The sequence below is a fragment of the Leuresthes tenuis genome, unplaced genomic scaffold, assembly GCF_036924035.1.
Source record: "Leuresthes tenuis unplaced genomic scaffold, fLeuTen1.0.hap1 SCAF_12, whole genome shotgun sequence".
Lineage (NCBI taxonomy): Eukaryota > Metazoa > Chordata > Actinopteri > Atheriniformes > Atherinopsidae > Leuresthes > Leuresthes tenuis.
The window spans coordinates 7,020,962-7,034,466 of record NW_027325366.1 but is presented as its reverse complement, the minus strand read 5'-3'; positions in this window follow the sequence as shown (position 1 = coordinate 7,034,466).

Sequence of the window (13,505 nt, the reverse complement as noted above, 5' to 3'; positions counted from 1 at the left end):
CGAGGGATGCAGGTGCGAGCGATCTTCCTAACAGCCTGAACAAACACGTTATAGTTGTCATCGGTGGGTTCTACATCCAGGAGTGCTCTGTCCATTCTTTCCTTGTAGTCATTCCATTTGGCTTTCTCAAGATTGAAGTGGCATTGGTGGGGAACTTCCAAACTTGTTATGGCAGGCTTGATCATGATGGAGATTGGCAAATGTTGTGACCTAGGGAGTGAGTTCATCACCGCTTTCTCACTTAGGTGTGCTAGTCTCTGGCTTACGAAGCACAGATCAGGATTGCCTCTTCTTCAGCAGCAGCTGTTGAAGGACTGGGGAGTTTAGTCTTGTGGATCAGCTGCAACGCTGTGTATTCCACCCAGCTTTCGACTAGTTCTCCATCACTGTTGGTTAATTCATAGCCCCACATTGTGTGATGGAGTTAAAGTCCCCAATCACCACAGCAAGCTTCTTCTTGCACTTAGGTGGTTCGTCAGGCCATTCGAAGGGAAAGCAGGTGGTTTATACAAAGAGATGATAGAGATCTCTGGCAGGCAGATGGTAAAAGTCTCTATTTTGTTTGTGTCTAAGCTGTTTGTGTGGATTTCCCTGACATCCATCAGTGGCTTCACGAACATAGCTGAGCTGTACTTCAGATGACGTATCTCAGCTATCAGTTTCATACTTGGTAGTGTGGGCTGGTTGCTCTTCAGGCCCAGGTGGGTCTCCTCCATACAGACAATGTCACTTCTGCTGCAGTGGTTTACTTGCAAATCGGCTTTGGTTTTAGTGTAACCTTCCACATTGATTGAAGTTACTACCGATACCGACATTATGGCTTGCATTATGACAGGACAGATTTGACAATCGTCGATGGTCGGTTGGTGCAGAAGTGGCTACTTCATCAGCATTGCTCAGGATGGACACTTGGAGTCTTCTGCTTGCATCCCTTTGTTGCTCTAAAACCTGTATATATATTTCAGTGTTGATGGGACCTTTACAGATGTGGAAAGTTGCCAGTTGCATAGGCACCAATGCACCTCCACACAATCAGAGATGCAGGCTTTTGAACTGAGCACTAATGAGCACTCTTTAGTCTGGAGGATGCAGTGTCCGTGATTTCCAAAAATAATTTCAGATTTCAATTAATCAAACCATATAGCAGTTTTATACTTTTCCTCTGTCCATTTTAAATTATGTTTGGTCCAGAGAAGACAGCAGCATTTCTGGAATAAGTTCACATATGGCTCCTGATTTGCTTGAAAGAACTTTAACCTGCATTTGTAGATGGCACGATGAACTATTTTAACAGGCAAAGATTTCTGGAAGTGGTCTGGAGCAGTGCAACGTGAGGCATCTCATATTAATATTTGCCCATGTGCCTTGTGCACAGAGGTATCTCCATAATTCTGAATCTTTTATGTTATTATGTACTGTAAATGATGGTAAATTCCAAGTTGGAGAAATTTTACATGAGGAACGATATACTGAAATTACTCCATAATTTGTATTTTATCAAATGATTATCAAATGACTACCAATTTTTACCAGAGATTCTGCCACTCTAAGGTCCTGTTTTTAATACCCAGTCATGTTACTGGTAAATCATCAGTATGTTAACAGTGTTAGTATCATTTGTAATGTTAACCTAATAAGTTGGAACATGTTCCAACAGACTCCGGCTTCCTCCCACCATCCAAAAACATGCATGTCAGGTTAATTGGTGACTCCAAATTGTCCATAGGAGAGAGTGTGAGCGTGCATGGTTGTTTGTCTCTATGTGGCCCTGTGATGGACTGGCGACCTGTCCGGGGTGTACCCCGCCTTTCGCCCTATGACTGCTGGGATAGGCTCCAGCCCACCCGCTACCCGATTAACGGACTGTCGGTATAGAAAATGGATGGATGGATGTTCCAACAGCTGTTTCTTTTCAGTACAACTTCCTTTTTCTGCTGTTTGTTGCCCCCTGTCCCACTTTTGTCTTTTAGATGGGTTGCTGCCTTCCAATTCAAGATGAGCTCAGTTTCAACATTTAATATGTTTTCTATATTTAATTGTAAATATGACATTCATCGATATTGTAAACGAGAGGGACATTTCGAGTATTTTGGGTCGCTAACACCTTGTGATCCATGTTTTTTGTGTTTTGAATATTCCTTTGCTCTGGTTTTCCTTGTTGTTCTTTGGTTACTTCCTGTTTTATCTTTTCAGTTTCCCCGCGTTGATTCTACTGTGTTTTACTTCCGTCTCGGTCAATCGGCAACTGATTGCGTCACCTGTTTTCCATCCCATTGTTACTCCCTTCATGCATATATACTTGTGGTTTTCAGTTACTCATTGTAATAATAATTTCTTGTTTCATGCTCATGTGGTATACTTTTAGTGTTCCAGAGTTATTTTTCCCTGCAATTTTCACTTTGTTTCTCTGTCTACTTTGAGTTGTTTTAATTAAATAATATCTGAATATCATCTGCCGGCTACGTCTAACTCTTCTCTCCATTGTATGCATTTGGGACCACTCGTACACTTCCCATTATATACTCATTATGTTTACATGTTCAATTAAGTCAAGCTTTACATACATGTACATGTTTACATATTTTGTAACATCACATAAATATACTAAATAATCAAAATTAGAATTGAAAATGTACAAAATAACACATCATAACACATTTGCTTCATTATTAAAAGCATGTTTGGATGAAGCACTGCAGTCAGACATAGTCAGAAAATAATCAGATGCCTTTATTACTTAGCTGTTTTTCTTGAAAAAAAAGACATTTTGTTACTTTTAATCAGCAAGTTGAAGAGCATTACCTCAAAATTCTTATCTAGCCATGAGGTTTACAGACATACCATGTAAATGTGTCATATGGTTGTTGCTTGGCTTGTGTGTTTTATGGAATTGTAGGAAAAACATCTACAACTGCAAACAGCTGACTGTTTTGTCATACTTAGCAGATCAATTTAGTTTATTTTACATAGCGCCAATTCACAACAAATGTAATCTCAAGGCACGCCAATAATACAGTCCAATTCAAACCAATTAGAGTCCAAGTCATTGTAATCATAACAAAATCAAATGTAATTAATTAAATTCAGAATTAGTCCAATTCATACATATGGAGCCAATTCAATAACAATTTCCAAGTTAAGGAAACCAAAAGATTGCACAAGACTTCTTTTTGGTCCAATCCCCTGTCCTGAGCATGCATGAGGTGACTGGGGAGAGAAACGACTCCCTTTAAGAGGAAGAAACCTCTGGCAGAACCAGACTCATGTGTCCATCCACCTCGACCAGCTGGGGTTTGAGAGGACAGAAAAGAGGGGGAAACAAACACCGTAACACCTTTCAAAGGATACCTGTTGAGACAGAAACATAGTTAATGACAACAATAATGCCAAATGTACATAATGTCATATGAGGAAATAAAAGGGATCAAAAGAGAGCAAAGTGAGAAAAGGTATGACATAGGAAGTCCCCCAGCAGTCTAGGCCTATAGCAGCTTAACTATGGAATTTTCCGGGACGACCTGAGCCATCCCTAACAATAAATTTTATCAAAAAGGACATTTTTAAGCCATATCCTAAAGTTATAGAGGGTATCTTCTTCCCGGACATATACCGGCAGCTTATTCCACAAGAGAGGGGCCTGATAACTGAAGGCTCTGCCTCCCATTCTACTTTTAGAAACTCTGGGAACCCAAGTAAACCTGCAGTTTGAGAGTGAAGTGCTCTGTTAGGAAAATGTCTTACAATGAGATCTTTAAGATATGATGGAGCATTAAGAACTTTATATGTGAGGACAGAATTCTATTCTGAGTTTGATAGGGAGTCAATGAAGAGAAGCTAAAACTGGAGAAATATGATCTCTCTTCCTAGTTCTCATTAGAACTCTGGCTGCAGCATTTTGGATCAACTGGAGGCTTTTCATAGAATTTTGGGACAGCCCAATAATAAAGAATTACATTAGTCAATCTTGAAGTAACAAATGCATGGACCAGTTTTTCTGCATCACTGTGAGACAGGATGTTCCTAATTTTTGGCAATATTACAAAGGTGAAAGAAGGCAGTCAAAGAAATGTGCATCAAATGATAAATTCTAGCCATAACGCCAAGGTTCTTCACTGTAGTACTACATGCCAAGGAAATGCCAATCAAACAATCTAAATACAAATCAGGTTCTAAAGATTCTTCTAAAGCTGCTGTACTTGATGATACATTAGTGATAATAGTGGCAAGGATTCCATTAATCTTCATTCTAGTATACCCACAAGAAGCAAATGCAGAATCCTGAATCAGTGCAAAGATTCTTCATGTCCAAACTGGATTGCAAAGTTCGTCAAACAGGGAGCCAAAACAATTCCAACTGCAGATGAAACAATACGGTGGCACTGCACATGCATCTCCATTACACATTTACTCGGCACTGATTTGCACATCAATTTATTCAGCACACTAACATATCTCGGGTAAATCCAAGCCTCACTTTACTAGTACTAACATGTACTTATCAAAGGAATCATGAGTGTTGATACAATTCCAGACTCATGGATGTGGAATACCTCAGCTAGGATGTTGAGCTTCCAAATAATGTCTTTAATTTTCAGATGACATCTAAAAAGGAGCCATCTTAAGGATGAAGAACACATTGAGAGCTTTAAACGTAGCTTGAGAACACATCTAGCACATAAACTGCTATCATTTTTAAACTTTTCCTAATTAGCCAATGCCCCAATGCCTTCTTGGACACAACATGTCAGATTAAAGCAAACAGCATGAAGTCAAATATTTCTTTATTGCTACATGTCAAACATCCAGATATACACCAAACACATGTTTGCCATCATTTTGACAGGCATGCTGCATGTCCTGCAGCCAAGCGGAGTGCTTTAAGCATGTATAAAGCCTTTACCTCACTCACAAATATGCAAGTTCAGTCCTGTTTCACATGTAAGACTTTTAGTAGTTTAGAAGATGTTTTGTTTTTTTAAGTACAAGTGGAATTCTTTCAATGAAAAAGATTAGGAGGTAATCCTTATGGTTTTCCATGTAATTTTATGAAAGTAAAACTACATGAAAATCCAGCTAGTTTCCAAAAGGGTCATCCAATTCATTATGAATCATACATTTTTTGAATATAGCATTGATCTCAAATGCAGCTAACTACCAACATCAAGATGCTAAAATGCTGACATTCAGTATTAATATTCCAACTCACTCCCACTTTAGATTAGTATGCTAGATAGCAAACATTTACTTATTAACATTAAACACAGTATGCAGGCCTAACAATGTTTTTTTTATATTTTCCAGGCATTTAGTCATAAAGAGATTATAGCAAATGCAAAGCAAAACGTGTATAAAATATCAAGCAAATAGAAAACTGCTGTAATTGGATTGCGATTAAATTAAATTAAATTTTATTTACATAGCACAAGTTTTAAAAGATAAAAAAGTATTCTGAGGGAAATTCAAAAAATTTCCTTTGAGCAAGCTCTTGTTGGTGTTTGACTCTGACTTACAGTCACCGGTTTCACACAGCAGTCGCACTTTATTGCTGAAAAAAGATAATCTCCACTGTTTCCTTTTGGTAATATACAAAGACAAAACAGAAGTAGCTTTGTGACCCATCAGTTAGGCTACAAGCAGTAGAGTCAAGCTAAGGTTACGAGTTTGATCTAGCCCTTAGCTGGACTACCGACGTTGTCACACTATATAAGTACAGGGGTGAAAATAAATTATTGACTGCAGCATGTCTGACTGAATGAGTGAATCACCTGTGGATCATCGTCAGTGTTGGGGGTAACGCGTTATATATTACGTTTAGGTAGTAACAGAGTAATATAACGCATTACTAACTATATTTTGGTTATATTATTACAGTTACTGAGTCCGGTAACTCGTTACAGGTTTTGTAACATATGATTACGACATTATGACATAATATTATCTATGGTAAAGTAACCAAAATTACTGTTCAATCTTACTTGTGAAAGGTAATCCCACAAGATCTGGTATCAATACTGCGCCGGTTATTGAAACCGTAAGCTGCACAAAATACGGGCATAGTTGCTCGCTCTCCGTCGACTCCATTTGATTCTGGTGTTCTTCAGTGTTCCTTTCAGTACCATTAGATTGATTAGGAAATATTTATACTTTGTTACTGCCAAGTCTGCTCTTAACCTACTCAATAACTCAGCAAATCTTAACACTTGTGTGTCTCGCTTCCCAGGCATATGTTCAGGCCAGTTTCCAGCACCTTGCCCGTTTGCCTGCTCCTTTGTGTCTCACTAACTCTTAACGGCCATGATGAGGAAAGAAGTAGATGAGTGAAAAGAACAAATCTGCTGAAAGTGAAGTAAAAGGGAGTGTTATTGCAGCAATGGTCATACTGGCTATTGCAAGAGTAACACATTCAGTTAACACGTCTTTGAAGTTCTTTCTGTTTTATTAGGAATCATGGATTTGATCATTTCCTAACTTCCACCACATCTAAATTTGTAACTCTGATGGTCTTACCAAATAAATAGATAAAGAACTGAACTATCGAAGTATTGAGGGTTCAATGTATTTGAAGTTTTCAGTGCATTGTCCCTTTGCAATGGAGAAATGAAAATCCTCCACGGGGCTCAGCTGAAATAATGCGAGCACCAACACATTGATCAATGTCAGTAAGTTATTACTTGAGTCATAGAAACACATCTATATGTATATACATGTGTGTGTATACATACATACATATATTTTGTTCACTCTCTATCGAATTAAAACTTTGAAATCCACTGATGTGAGGGTAATATATAAGTTCAAATTGATAATACAGAAAGTGCAGACATTTAGCATTTGTTGTGATCTTCTTTACTTTTCAGTTTCTACTGGCTGCTTGGAGCAGTCCACAAAACTTTAAAGACATGGTTGAGTTCCTTAGAGTTCCTGACAGTCATAATAAGTCTGTTGCATATTGTCTCTCTTTCAAACAAAGATTGTCTGACTAGCCATGATCTAATGGGAACGCCATCTACAGAGGTAAACCACAGCTTGGAGAAAAAAAACCCTAAAGCTTTTGAAAAGATGTACAAACTCATATTTAATCTTAATTTACAGTTTTAATGATACATAGAAGCATTTTTGCGAAGTAATGTAAGTTAAAGAAAACATTGGAGCAGAAATCTTTTCAAGAAATCTTGATGGCCATATAAAGCCAGGCACAGTGTATTTAAAGGTGCTCTTCATAGAAAAAAAAATGTTTATCAAACATTCATGAATAATCTACAGCCATCAACATAACTGGAGAAAGTAATACTTGTGAAATTATATATGAAAAAAAATTAATCTATGTACTTCACAATGGAAATATACAAATGTGAAACTTTAGTATTAGACAAGATTTTCCTGTAATACCACTTTGTGCCACTAGATGAAATGTGACTCAATTTAGTGTCTAATCTCCCCTGGAGCCAAAAGAAGAAGAAGAGGAAGCCTTACTTGTCAGTGGTAGTAGCAAACCAATAAAGTGCATGCTGTCAGAGCATAGAGACGATTAATAGTGAAAAGCACAGCAATTACAATAAAAGAGGAAAAACATAAAAGAAAATAGTCAAAACCAGAGTTAACATTGGTGTGTAAATTGGACATATGTAAAAGTAGCAGCATTATTTTTGCCTGGCCCTCACATCATCTGCAGTGAGATGTTAGTTGGCTATTTTTCTTCATGACAGAACTGATGAAGAAGAGGCTTTTTTTCCCCCTACAATTGTCACCTGGTAGTCAGGAAAAAAATATTTGTAAATTAATTCATTGTTAATAGGAATGGAAACAGATACCTCATCTGGTAAAATTCTGCCTCCATGTGGGGATCATTTTTGAAGAAAAAAGGTTCAAAATCCACATTTAAGCCCCCATTGACACATTGTGCAACAAAAATATTCATTCTAACTATTTGCATTTAAAACTTAAAGAGTATTGAAATATGTTCTGCCCACCATTTTCCCCTTAGTGTGCCTCTCAGCTCCTCTGTCTGGAGAGTAAACAAATGTCTGAGTCCAGCTCTCAAAGACAGGACTTCCATCCCCCTCAAAGATAGCTGGCCAATGACTCATGCTCAGTGGCCTCAGTCCTCCTCATATTTTCCACAAGGTGCAAATCATTTCCTCACAACCATGTAAAACCAAATGTGCATGTGGCTATGGATTACTCCATGTTCAAAAACCTGAAGACCCACAGTAAACCTTTAAATTGGAAGCTCTTTAGAACTGGTACTGTCTCACATCTGATATTGACAGCTTTTTTGTTTAATAATAATTGTATATTTGATCACATTTTAGGCATAAGAAGACAGCTATTTTGATTATTTATCAATGTAAAATCATAAATATGCTTTTGAAAGAAATGGTCACCAGCACATGAAGTGATATACTGACACACACTGGAGAATGGATCTTTCCAATTAAGTAAATTCATTTTTTCCATAAATCAGATGTTCTGCTTACTCTCATTCCTTCCAGATTACTGAGGAAATCCCTTTCCCAGAATGTTGTATGCCAAAAGTAGCTTATCTGAAACTCTGACCAATGACTTTGTTTATTTATCACTTGACATTCCAATAAGTTTCTCACTTTTCTCACTCACAATTTGTCCTGATGGCTCCTCCCTAAGAACATTAATCATCATTATGATGTAAGTTCTGCTGTTGTCAAAAGAGATTTTTTAAAAAGGGTTGTGAAAATGGAGAATAATGTAAAACTTTACGTTCTTATCAGGTTCATAGATGTAGGACATCCTTAATGTATTTGTGTGCTTTCTAACTTGGGAAAGCTTCAGGTTGGGGAGACTGTCCCAATTCGCAACACTAAAATGTTTCAAACAGCTTTAAAATGAACAATTGTCACTTGTAGATGTTCGGGTATTTTAGCCTATTTTAATTTTTATCTCCCAAATTTTCATCAACCTTCTTGCAGCCACGAGGCAAACATTTCTTTGAGAAAAACATAGGAATTTATTCCTGCCCAATAATGTGATAAAGACAATGAAAGTTAAGGGATTCGTTTACTCTATTTGATGAGCATGTCACCCTGGTTGGGCAGAGCACTGTCAGCCCAGTCTAGATGGACTGTCAGATAGATTGTCATAAATTTTCTGTTCAGAATGTGTACGGTATGTTTAAATTCAGTGATATGGATTGGTGTGAGTGAGTATATAATCCCAGCAAAAGTCACCCCTGTTTCTTATGTGGCAATGTTATAGTTCAACGCATTAGCTGTAGATGATATGACAATCCCATCAAGCTGTGTTTCTTACAACTAGCCATATCATCTATCTGTAACATGGAGCTCAAGGTGCTGTGCAACTAATCTTAAGAAGTGAATTTAGAGGAATAACTATGCCAATGGATGCTCAGTAGATTGTTTTTTTTCCACAGATGCAGTGAATGAGTTAAGGATCATCACCACCATCTGCCTGAATTTTGCACTTCTTAATTTCAAAGTTTTCACAAAAACACTTATGATTAATTAATACAACCGCTGAAATGAGACTCTTTCGCCCCACTGACATGCTGTTGTTATCTCAGACTTCTGCAAGAGATACTCACCGTGTGAAGTTAAGTTGTAAAATTCAACAATGTTCATAACTTACTCCAGAGCTGGAGGATGACTTAAATATTTCCTTTATAGTTTATGATGTCTCATGTAAGCAGTGGAATATTAAGCAACTATTGTGCCTCTATCAGGTGAATGTGACTTATTCGAATGCCAGACTTTGCAGAACTATTTACAGTCTCAACTTAAATTCCTCAGGAATTATGAGATGAAGAAGACTTGGATTCTTTTTATGAAGAGCCATGTTGAAATGAAGCAGGGGCTACACAAGTAAACAGCAAGCTGGAGTTACGCTCTGTTTATTGATTTCGTGAATATCCTAAATTACATGTGGCACAGAATGTGTTGGAAGACTGTGTAGGATGGAGATTAGCTTGTCTTGTCTGTGCCCAGCTGCACTGATCAAGAATTGAGGATCATCATCATCTGATGATACATCTAAGCTATTTGGTTTGATTAAAACAGTTTATTTGAGGGCTGTCAGTCAGCACCCTTAGCAAACATATCTCAAGAATCTCAGAGTAGAGAACACTGCTAATTTTCTTCTAAAACCTAATTATATATATATATACTTTCTGTTTGTTTTCATCTTTTATATTTAGCTGGGTGGTTAATGACACATTTTCTCTGGTGTGACAAACTCACAAAGCATATTTATTGCTGATTTACCTAGACTTCATTTCGTACTAAGCAGTTTATAGTTTAAGGATCTTAGAGAGAACAAATTGAAGGATCAAAGAAGAGTAAAAAAAGCAACATGAAAAAAACTGAAACATTTATGTACCAATGCTGTGTGTTGATGGATGATGGCAACTGTTTACAAAGAACAATGTCATTACAGCTTTAGAATGAGTATATTCAAATACTCCGAAATAGTATTAGTATTAATCGTTGTTGTAATGATGTTTGAATGAATGTTCAACCCCTAAAGTTACAGTCTGGTCCAGAATATTTTGACAACTTTTGTAAAATGCTGGTAGACCTATTAAATTAAAAAATTTTTGGAAACTTTTTATTGAAGCTTGGGAACTCATTTCTATGAAAACATGTTCCTTTGTAATTACATAATTAGCTGTGTTTGTCATTAACTGACAGAGTGAGTGAAAATGCAGACTTGGTGACGATTAACTAATTTCTTTGGCCTGCTTCCTTCAGGATACTCGTCTGCATCAAGAGTTCAGCAGGAAGGCTGAGGAAACGTTTAATTTCTCTCTGTGGCAAAGAAAGTCAACCTATGGTGCACTGCAGCATATGTGGGCATGGAGGAGGTATAGATATACAAATATTCTGCACTCAAAGCTGACAGTAACAAGCTTTGTGGCTTGTAAAAACAACCTGCTCCCACAGTCCAGATGAGTTTTGGATTAAATGATCAAAGAAACTAACTAGGTGAGAACAAATTTATTGATTATTTAATTAATTACAGTAAGAAAATAAATAAGACATAACAGACGTTTAGTCATGTTAATACACTTGTTTTGACAGCTTTCGAAAGCTGAGAATAAATGTGGATGATGTCATGAAAGTAATGCATCCTAAAGATAGGCACAAGGCTGTTGTTCAACCAGAAGTGTGATAGAGAGAGAGTTTGGATTGAACATTTTGTACCTTGAACATGTATTTTCTTCTGTTAAGGAAAAAAGATTTTCTTGTTTCAATCTGTATCTTATTGTCTCGACTTGTTGGCCTTCAGTGTCCTGTGAGTTCCAAAGCGCAGGCGGGGGGTGGGTTGGGTGGGGGGATGACTTTAGCAGATGAGCCAAGACCATGAAAGTGCATGCTAGAAAAGTAGGGGAGACTGCCTTGGCAGTCAGAGTGTGGAGGGAGGATTGTTGAAGTACAAGTAGAAGATAGCACAGGGGGGATTTTTCCACTGGTGGAAGTCAGCTCCCTGCTTACATTGCCTTTGAGAATTCTGCCAAGCCTTCCATCCATCCAATCAGATCTTTCAAGAGTTTCATTTTAAGTGCTGCTTAGTATAATTTTTTCTACAGTGATTTTGTGTAAAACAGCCATCATTTGAAATAAATTTGACAACCTAAACATCAAAGTCAAAATAAAAACATACCCAGCATTGCATACTGTATATTGATAATAAAAATCTTACCCATCTTCTATATAATTAGAAAAGGTAATACATGCTTCTCTGCCATCTTACTTAAACTATCCCCTCTGTGGTTACTCTGACTTTCACTGGAACTCCAGAGTTTACCAGCCTATTTACAGCAGTTGGGCTTTTATTCAAAAGAAAACAAACATCTTTCAAGCTAATGGGAAAATCAATTTTTTTTGTTTTTCCCAACATATACAGTAAGTTGTTGTTTAGGGCTCAGCTCCAATCTACATTTTTCAAATCCTAACTCCTTCCACTAAGGAATGTACCCTCAGTTATGTCAAGACATTTCACCTTGAATCTTCCAAACATTCAATGTGTAATCAAGCATTAGAGGTCACAGCTACCAAATGCTGGTACAGTCTGCAGGGATTCTCACTCCAGCAGGAAATGAGATGCAACCGCTCCTCCATCAGTTGAAAGCTGGCAAAAGTCTATTTCCATGAATAATTTGGTAAAAGTAATTGTTCTGCTGGTAGCTAAACTAACTTTATTTGCCCATCTTAATTGGACCTTGCCAAAGTACACGTGAGGGGAAAATGTGCTTGAATTGTTTTGCATAATCACTGTAAACTGTACAGGAACTAAAGAAATTGGAATAACAATATCTGTGCAAAAACTGATTCTACAAGCTGTTAAATTGTGTACTTAGTTTTTCACTTCCTCTGCATTTTGGCATACTTTTTGTTCTGAAAACTATGAGATTGTGTAAAATGTCACTTATTGTTGTTGATCTGAGATTTTATTTATTCAACATTAGAACCTGGTAATGACCAGATGCTTTTGTTTATTATGTCCTGATACATAAGACCTTAGAATTGAAACTCGTATTGAAAAAGTATTCACATGACTTTACGTCTTAGAGGCCTGCGTCTTAACAACAGGCTCCATGTGCTTTCCATCTGCTCCAACATTCTGACTGTCCAGTCCAATAGCCTTGTTCAGAAGTACCAGGAAAAAAAAGAATTCTGTCTTGTGGATTCAGACAGGCACTTTACAAACTCATGGTTCTGGATGGCAGTTTTGTCCATGGAATGGTGAGCTTTCTGATGGTGTGTGAGCTACAGCTGTAGAGACTGTTTAGTGCAATATTTTGGCAGACGTCGCCTTAGAGACTTAGACATTGCTAATCATTTCCACTCTCTGGTTAAGTCCAAAGCTAAGCTATCAAAGAGCACCCCTCCCCATGTCTGTTAGTCTCACCGGATGTCTGAAAAAGCAACTCAGAATAAATATACTGATGTTTTATAGTTTGTCATACAGCATAGAAATCATACATGTTGCCTAAAGTTTAACTTGTAAACTATACCTTTCAAAACTGCTGAACATGCTGATTCAGATTCTGGTTGGCTTTTGGTTTTGGTTTTTAGGTCATTCAGATGAAAAACTGCCAGTAACCCGAAGCACTGTGGCAGACACTTTACTAAAATCATCAGCTTTAAAGGATGAGATTGTGTGAAATATGCTGTGATGTAGTTTGGGAAAGTTAAAGTACAAAAGCTTCAAAAGCTTTGCCTGCACACAGTCCTCATTATAGTGAAAAAAGGAGTTTACTCCTCTGGAAGGAGTTGAAGGATAGAAATGATGATGATGCCAGCTGTACAAGAGCAGAGTTTTTGTTCTTACTGCAGCAGACTTTGACAGTAAATAAAAATAAAGATTCTGGAAATTTAGAACTGCATTAAGGAATGTGAAGTGGACATGTTCGACAGTAACAGTAGCTTGTTTTCGTGAGGGGGGGTCATTGTTTTGTATATTGTCAGGATTTTACTTACGTTGCATAGAAACAATAAGCGATGTGCTTTTAT